General features: G+C 37.9%; 1 long non-coding RNA gene across 1 annotated transcript; it reads left to right on the top strand.

Annotated features, from left to right (window-relative positions):
- The first annotated feature begins 6,345 nt into the window (after window positions 1-6,345).
- LOC137477341 (uncharacterized) lies at window positions 6,346-7,657 on the top strand. Its single transcript, XR_011000944.1, has 2 exons — window positions 6,346-6,655; window positions 6,686-7,657. It is a non-coding gene; the product is annotated as an uncharacterized lncRNA (long non-coding RNA).
- Window positions 7,658-7,876: the final 219 nt, after the last annotated feature.

The raw sequence follows: 7,876 nt of genomic DNA, 5'->3' as shown, positions 1-7,876 counted from the left end.
GACTAAAATTCTAATTATGACTTATTATGTCTCATAATAATGTACTTGGGAAAGCAAATCCAGCCTCCTGAGTATTTAGCATTTGAATGCTAAACAGATGCTGAACATTTATAAGGTAATTTTAAAAAATAACATTTCTGATGCACAAAACTGAAATGCATTGAAAAATCTCTTAATAATGTTAATGTATCAAGGAAAAACAAAAATGTTTTATAAAAGTGAATTAGATGTAGTAAAAATTATGCAAAAAACTAATTAAAGTAAGATTTACTGTACAATGCTAATTTATGAAAATTAACAGCTATGTTAGTAGAGGGTAAAAAAATGCTTGGAAATGTAACCAAATTCCAAATAATATCTAGGTGTCTTCTGGTCTGATATCTTTTAATATGGTACTAGAACTCCTGGTGAAAGTCCTTCAAAAAGCATGTTGGTTTCTAGGATTTATTTCTGTATATTCATCACTTGACACAAGTTCTAGAGATGAGCGAGAAGCATCTGAAGCAGCCTTTGCCCAATATTTCTTCTGACACAATGACATGAAGATCCTGCAGAGAATAAGCCAAGATTTTTGAGGACTGTGGTTCTGGACTTGAACACCTAAATGCCACCCATGCCACAGTTCAAGTGCCAATCGTTTTTGAGGATAATTACATAAATTAAGCAGAAGTCATCAAATTAACCCTAGAACTCTCAAAGCCTTGCATTAGTACAGCCATCATGGGCCCACCCTTCCCCTTTGTGCAAATGTGATAAAAATATATTTAAACATAGACCACTCTAAAAGTTATTCCCTATATATAGAAGTGTTGCAGGTAAAATAAAATATGCCAGTTCCTTGCCTTAGAAAACAGAGCCTTTTTTAACAGTGGAGGCAGAGCCAGTGTTGCCTAGGGCAATTGCAAAATGAGTTAAAACTCCTAGCAAGAAACTATCTTCATTAAGGTGTATTATTTAATATAAGGCTTGTGCAAATTAGGCCAGACCATATATAGAGAAAGGAAAGATGGCTAATTTCTACTTTTAAAGGGGAAAAATTGACGTTTTAATTCAGAACCCTTATGTTTCTGAGAGTCCTTGACTCCTAATGATAGGTTGCATTTTGAATAAATCAATTACAGTGTTCTCCACTTGGAATATATAATCTGTTTCGAATTTCAGATTTCATTGCATACCACTAGCATATTCATGTCTTCTCCAAAATTGCAATTATTTAAAGAAAATGGAAGAATCAAAAATAAATCCATTTTCAGGATCATGTTTGAAGGTGTAAAATAACTTTTCAAAGAAGTATATCTGCTTCATTTCACAGAGTTGAGGACTTTGGACACTATTCATGATCAAATAACTTGGAATTTTTCCTATATTTTGTCTACCCATGTTTCATTTTAGTTCTGTTTCATAGCTGTCTTGTGTGCATTCACCCTAAAACTCTTCTTTTATAGGCAAGGCCAATAAATTTCTCCCAATCTGTTTGATGTGATGAGTTAAGAGCTGAGACGACCTGAGGATTAAGAGATGGGAATGACTAAAATAGCAGGAATAAGCTTTTGCTGGGTCACTACTTTGTAACAATTGAAATAGGAAAAATTTTTTGATCCTCTTTTTTCCTCAGTAAATTCCTAACACTGGCTCCCAGGAGCCAAATTCGAAGTGTTAGAGTAGAAGAGCAGAACACATTTGTTTGTAAGTCATCTTCCTTTTGGTATCACAGCAGAAAAAAAAAAAAAAAAAAACCCAAAAAAAAAAACCACCAGCACCAAAATGGAAGAAGCACTTATCTCACTCTGTCCAGTGAAAGTCTGGTATCTGCTTTCCTCACTGATAAGCTGGGGGTTTGTGAGGGGAGGTTTGAAGTCAGTTTAACACATTACTGTTTTGTTGGGGTTTTAGGCTATCTATTTTATTCAGATAACTTTTGCATTTCTGCTGGCTAACCTCACATAAGAAGTCTCTTGGGCAATTTTTTTCAAAATGTTCCCCCCTTCCCAGCTTGAGAAGCAGATTTACATCAACTGAAAAGAAGAAAATATAATTGAGTGGTATTTCTTTTCAGTGTTTTTCTCATTGTTCCTTACTTTCTCTCACTTTTTTCAGATAGTGATCTGTATTTGATAGCAGCTATAGAGGTTGAGTAAATGTAAGATCTTCATGCAGGCTTTACATGGCAGCTGAACTTCTGGAGTGATCTTTCCCAACACTACCTCTGTGTCAGCCACACCCAATATCACTCACTATCAGCTTTTACAAACTGCATCTTATTTACTAAATCACACAGAAGGAAAAAAAAAACCTTTTCACCTTTCTTGGGCACACTTTCAATGTGCAGTGGGTGCAAAATTTTACCAACAGCAAGCTATTTTGATTAATGGTCTATTTCTCTCTTGTGCTTTCAGTGTTAGGCTCTCAAAATACCTTGTGAAAAGCAAGGACTGGATTTTGACACACTTCTATGTTGATGCCCAGAAGGAGTGCAGGAAGGCTGGCAGAATAACCTGAGCACAGCCCCATGAAGGCTGGCCATGGCACACAGACGTGGAGCTGATGGTGGGGAAGTTTCTCCCTCCCACAAGTCAGACAGAAGCCCAGCCTGGTCCAGCAGGTCCCTGTGCTCACTGGAGCCCTCCTGGCAGGCCCCTTCCTGCCTGCAGCCTCACACAGGGGGGAAAAAATGGCACTGACTGGCACCCCTGGCTAACATTACATCCAGAATGGGATAAAGTGCAAAGCAGAGCAAAACACAAGAGAATTCGTTTTAGCATGAAGCCTTGATTGCCAAGACAGGAACGTTGACTCCATTATAAGTTAGTAAACGCATTTGAAAACGTTTCAAAAATACCCACACAGACCTCTGTAAATTGTGCTCAAAGGTGATAGTGATCTGCAGAGGTCCTTCCTCTCATTCATTTGTGGCACAGGAAAATGGTAGCAACCTTTCCAAAGAGGAAAATTTAGTTCATCTGACCAAGTACTGCACCCGAATGCTTATGTTGGAGAGTTATCCAAATCTCACCCAAAGCGTTCTGATACCTAGGAGTCTTACGGAGGTTTATAAATCCATGTTATTCACTCTGTAGCAATGCTTTTAGGTGTAAAAAGAGCCCAGGACCACTAACTGCACTGTGGGAGCTTTTGGAAGAGAGATTTCAGAGAAGGATCTCTGACTCCCTCCCCTGCTGCCTTGATGAGCAGTGCAGAGCAAGAAGAACAACTCTCATTGTCGAGATCAGGTCCAGCTCCCCTTTCAGTTCCTTCAATTTGAATATTTTATACTCAAATCAAATAGCAGTGTATTACTTTTAAAGGGGGGAATGAGTATATGGAATCAGTGCTCTAAAGACATGTCAATAGATGAGTTTTATTCTCTCTTCAGCTACAGCAAACGAATCTGCTTGAACACAGCTCCCTGTTTGTGAATTCCTGTCAGCACTGGAACATGGCAATGCATGTCTTGTCTGGCTTTGGATCTAAACTGCACTAATTGCTTTCACCTCCTCCCAAGCAGAGACAGATAGAGCACTGTGTTCACTGAAAAATATCACTTCCAGCATGTGGTTGGCATAATGTTTCATAAAATTTACTTTAAAAATGTATTTCTGACCAGAAACAGAACACCAAAATACTTAAAGCGTCTCTCCCTGCCTTCTCCGTGATTCATTCTTGCACTTAGAGATTTGAAGCTATTTTAGATAAATAGGATAAAAAGAACCTACCAGATCAGGATGATTTCATGTATGGATGTTTGTACATTAATACATTCTTATTGACTGTGTGGTGTGAGCAGATCCATTAACTTCAAAGTGAACTGCAGCTGTAACTGTATTTATAGGAATATAGTATTAATTAAAAGTTCACATGTGCTATGGGATATTTTGTGTGAAAAAATCCTTTCCACTTCTCCGTTTTTTTCCTAACAGTTATAAATTCTATGCAAAATGCTTAAGAAGTTTGGACAAAAATGCATTGAAGCAATCTCTACATTGCAAGCTAAAGCATGCAAAGCAAATGTACTGCACTTTTGCCTCCAGTAATTGCAGATCACAGTCTTTAGAGAGATCTATTTCACTTGATCAGGTAATCACATAAATTAGACTATGTTTGCAGGCCATTGTGAGACTAATTATGAAAATATATGAACCATGATGTATTTTTTCCTCTGAATCTTTATATAAGACCTTGCCACTGACTTTATCTGTAGAAGAAAAAAGCCATTAGATTATAAGATATTGCTGTTTATTACTTGTATTACAGTGGCACCAGGCTGCCTCACATTAGATGACATTTTCATTATATAACAAATTAGGAACTTTGCGTAGATTACAGTCCGAAGTGGAAAGACAGATCAGGGAATTACTCAGAGTTCCTCATTTCCAATGCCAAGAAAAAATAAAATCCTGGCTGATAATATGATCTTCTGAACTGAAGTGATATAATCAACATAGGCACAGAAACAGTCACCATCCTGGTCAGAAAGACAAAGGCATTTGCTTCATATTGAGTACATGTTACCCCTTTTGAATAAACAAGGACATATTTTTAAGATTAAACAGGGTTCTCCAGGGCTTTCTTAACAGGCAATCACAATGACTTGTACACAGTCACACAGGGAACTTATTACATACAGGATATAGGACTTTTTAAATCACAGTGAAGTTTATCAGCTCTAAGATTTCCCTATCTTCCATAATAACAAAAATAACTGAAAAACAACTGCAAATAACAACTGAATGACTGCAAAATAACTGAAAAACAACTTCTTTATATATTAGATGCTCTTGTAATTCCTGTAACAACTAAGTACATAGTTACATGTAAAACGGTATCTAATCTAGTCCCTTCCATTTTCTTTGTTACCAGCAGACAGAAGTTATACTTTCCAGAATCCAATAATCCAAAAATATATAGCTGAGAATTTCTGAGAGGGTGCCTAGAGCTGAGAATCCTACAGCTTGGCTGGGACATGAAAGATGTCAGCCAAGGCAGCAGAGGAAAAGATGGTGTTTGCTGTTAGATTGATAATAAGAGGGCGAGTGCTCCAAAGTTGGCTCACAATACTCTGGTATCTTGCAATAACTAAAAAGTCTTTTCACAGCAACACAATAACACATTTTATATAATAGTTACAATTTGGTAACCTTTCACAATTTCACTGCCTCCATTTCATTGCACAGAACCATTATGGGGTTTCTTTTAAATGCTGAGCGATAAGAGATTGATAAAAGAAAGTGTGAAAGGGAGAAAAAGGTAAAAGATTTCTGCTCAGGGTTCTAAATTAATACATTATTGATCAAAGCTTGAATCAGAAAAGTTCAATGATTTGGTCACAACTAGCCTTTATTCCTTCCATCAATTCATATGCAGTCAATATCCTATTATATTGCTACTTTGAAAGGATGTCTAGAGGAATAATGTGCTTGAACAATGCATTCCAGTGAACCTATCTGATTGTAACTGAGATTCATTTTTTTCCCTGTTATCCAAAACATAAATAGAACCTATAAAACACACAAATGGCACAGGTACTACTGCAACAGTTTGGGCACTAATATGTAGCTGACATTGGTGAAATCTGTACCAATCTCTGTCTTAAAGCATGAAGAAATTATTTGATCTTCTTTATATATATATATACCTATTTATATATATATAAAATGTATGTATCTCCTTGAATAAATGCTTCTGCATTGATTCCCCAGGAAATAGATCTTCCAAGTACCTTAAGCCAGCCTTAACATTCTGTGTAACTTCATTCACCGTATCATGTCGAAATTAGCATTAGGTGATTATAGCTCAATGTAATTAGCTGCGTATATGAGAAGAGCAGAAATGCACCCTGCAGTTGATTACCCTAATTTTCATTTAGCAGTGGCAGACACACATTTCCCCAGCGCTCAGGGCAGCAGTATGGGCTGAGCTCTCTGTGTCTGTGGTGTTCCTGCTCCAGGGCAGGCGGTGCTGGGGGGGGCACAGCACCCTGCAGGCCCTGGGCACTATGTCCAGTTTTCTGGAGCTTCCACATCCATCACTGGTGCTCTGAGGTTCCCTCCAGGATCCCTGCCAGTGGAAGTCATAGCATTCTCCAGGGTTCAGGGTAGTTTGCCCAATAACACACAAAACAATAGCCATAAAAAGACAGTATGATAATACAATGAAAAAAAAAGTGTCAGAAACAAGGAGTTTTTAGTTAGAAACCAGTTATTGTTAAGAATAGGGAATAAAGATAACACAGAAAAACCTACCATATACATGGTTGTGGTTAATAGCATAACGATGAGTGTGGTTGTGGTTAATAGCAATGGTGAGGGTTAGAAGTGTTGTTTGTCTGCTCATTTATGAGGAAATCTTTTGATTCCTTGGAAAATGCTTGCTTGAAGACAGCTGGACTGGGAACAAAGTGCAAGACAAACTATTTCATTTAGCTTTTTTTTTAATGAGTAATTAAATAAAAAAGATACCAGTTCTGTTGATTAGCTAGAGTTGTGCAACACTTTCTGCTAACTAGCAGCAGATCTGACTCTACAGAGAAATGAAAGATTTCAGAGAAACAGATTTGCCTTTGTTCTCTCCTTTTCCCAATATTATTTGATTTACTCTTCCTTTCTTTTTCACTTCCTTTTTTCTTTTGCTGTTTTTGTTATTGTTTCTCTCTTTTTTTGTTGGTTTGTTTTTGTTTTTTTTTTTTTAGCCATAAAAGCCAGATAAGCTGCAAGACAATGAGGCCCTTACCAAACAACAGGGTGGCATTCCTATCACCTTTGCTAGCTAGTCACATTAAATGCCAAAAAAAGTGTTAATGTGATGTGAGAGGTATGAGCAAGCAGTCCAGCTCCCTCCTTCCCATCCTCTGCATTTCCCTAAAGGGAAGGGAAAGGCGTACCTGCCTGTCTGGAAGCTCTGTAGGGGTGGGGATGTGATAGGGATGAGGTTGCCTGACCTTGCTTTCCACAAAGGGGAAATCCGTGTTCCCGGGGCCCTTAAGCCTGACTTGTAAACGCCGGCATGGTTGGCTGTGTTACAGTAATTGCCATTTAAATTACCTCTTGCCATCCACTACACGGATGACAACGTTCTGCTGCAGTGCCAGGCTCTCAAAGCTGACACCCTGATTTCCTTCCCCCACTCTCAGGCTGAGAGGGGTGAATATGAGCGTTAATGAGCACGGAACTGGATCTGCTGCCTGCTCTAGCAATAAGGACACTAGAAATTCAGTTTACTGCCTGACTTCTGTTGTCTGAGGATGTTCTAAAAAACTTTTTGCCAGTTTGGTTTTGTTACTTGCTAGTGCTTGTGAGTGTGTATGTACAAGAACTTCCATTAAAATGATATATTAATCTTCCACCTTCAGAAGGTTCTACTGGAGAACCACTGGGGTATCAGGAAAAATGAATTATAAAAATCAGTAGTGAACAGAAAAAAGGGACTGCTAAAAATGGAAGATTTTAATTGACCATTTCAGCCTTCTTCAGAACTTTGGTTTGGTCAGTAGGCGAAGTCAGTAAGAAGTAGCCAATTCCTAAAATGAGAGGTATGCTATACATTGCTTAATAGCTCCAAAGAATTTCTCCATGCATTTTCTTATCTGGTTCCTGTGGTAAACCATTAAGTGTGAATCCTTTCCTTTGCTACTGTTTTTGTAATTAAAGATAATAATTCAGATTACAACATGTTCCTTTATCCAAAGATTAGAGCAATAGCTATGGAAGGCAAGACTAAGGAGGGTCAAGCCATTTAGTGTCACATAGTGTATTTTACAGCAGTTGCATTCTTGTCATCAAAACTTGTTCTCCATTGGCCCGTGTTTTGTCAAACAGCTGAGCTGTCTTTTATGAAATTTCTTTGTTAATTTATTTGCAGTGGACCATCCTAAGTCTTCAGC

Source organism: Anomalospiza imberbis, chromosome 7 (assembly GCF_031753505.1).
Source record: "Anomalospiza imberbis isolate Cuckoo-Finch-1a 21T00152 chromosome 7, ASM3175350v1, whole genome shotgun sequence".
NCBI lineage: Eukaryota > Metazoa > Chordata > Aves > Passeriformes > Viduidae > Anomalospiza > Anomalospiza imberbis.
This window is presented reverse-complemented; position numbering and strand designations above follow the sequence as displayed.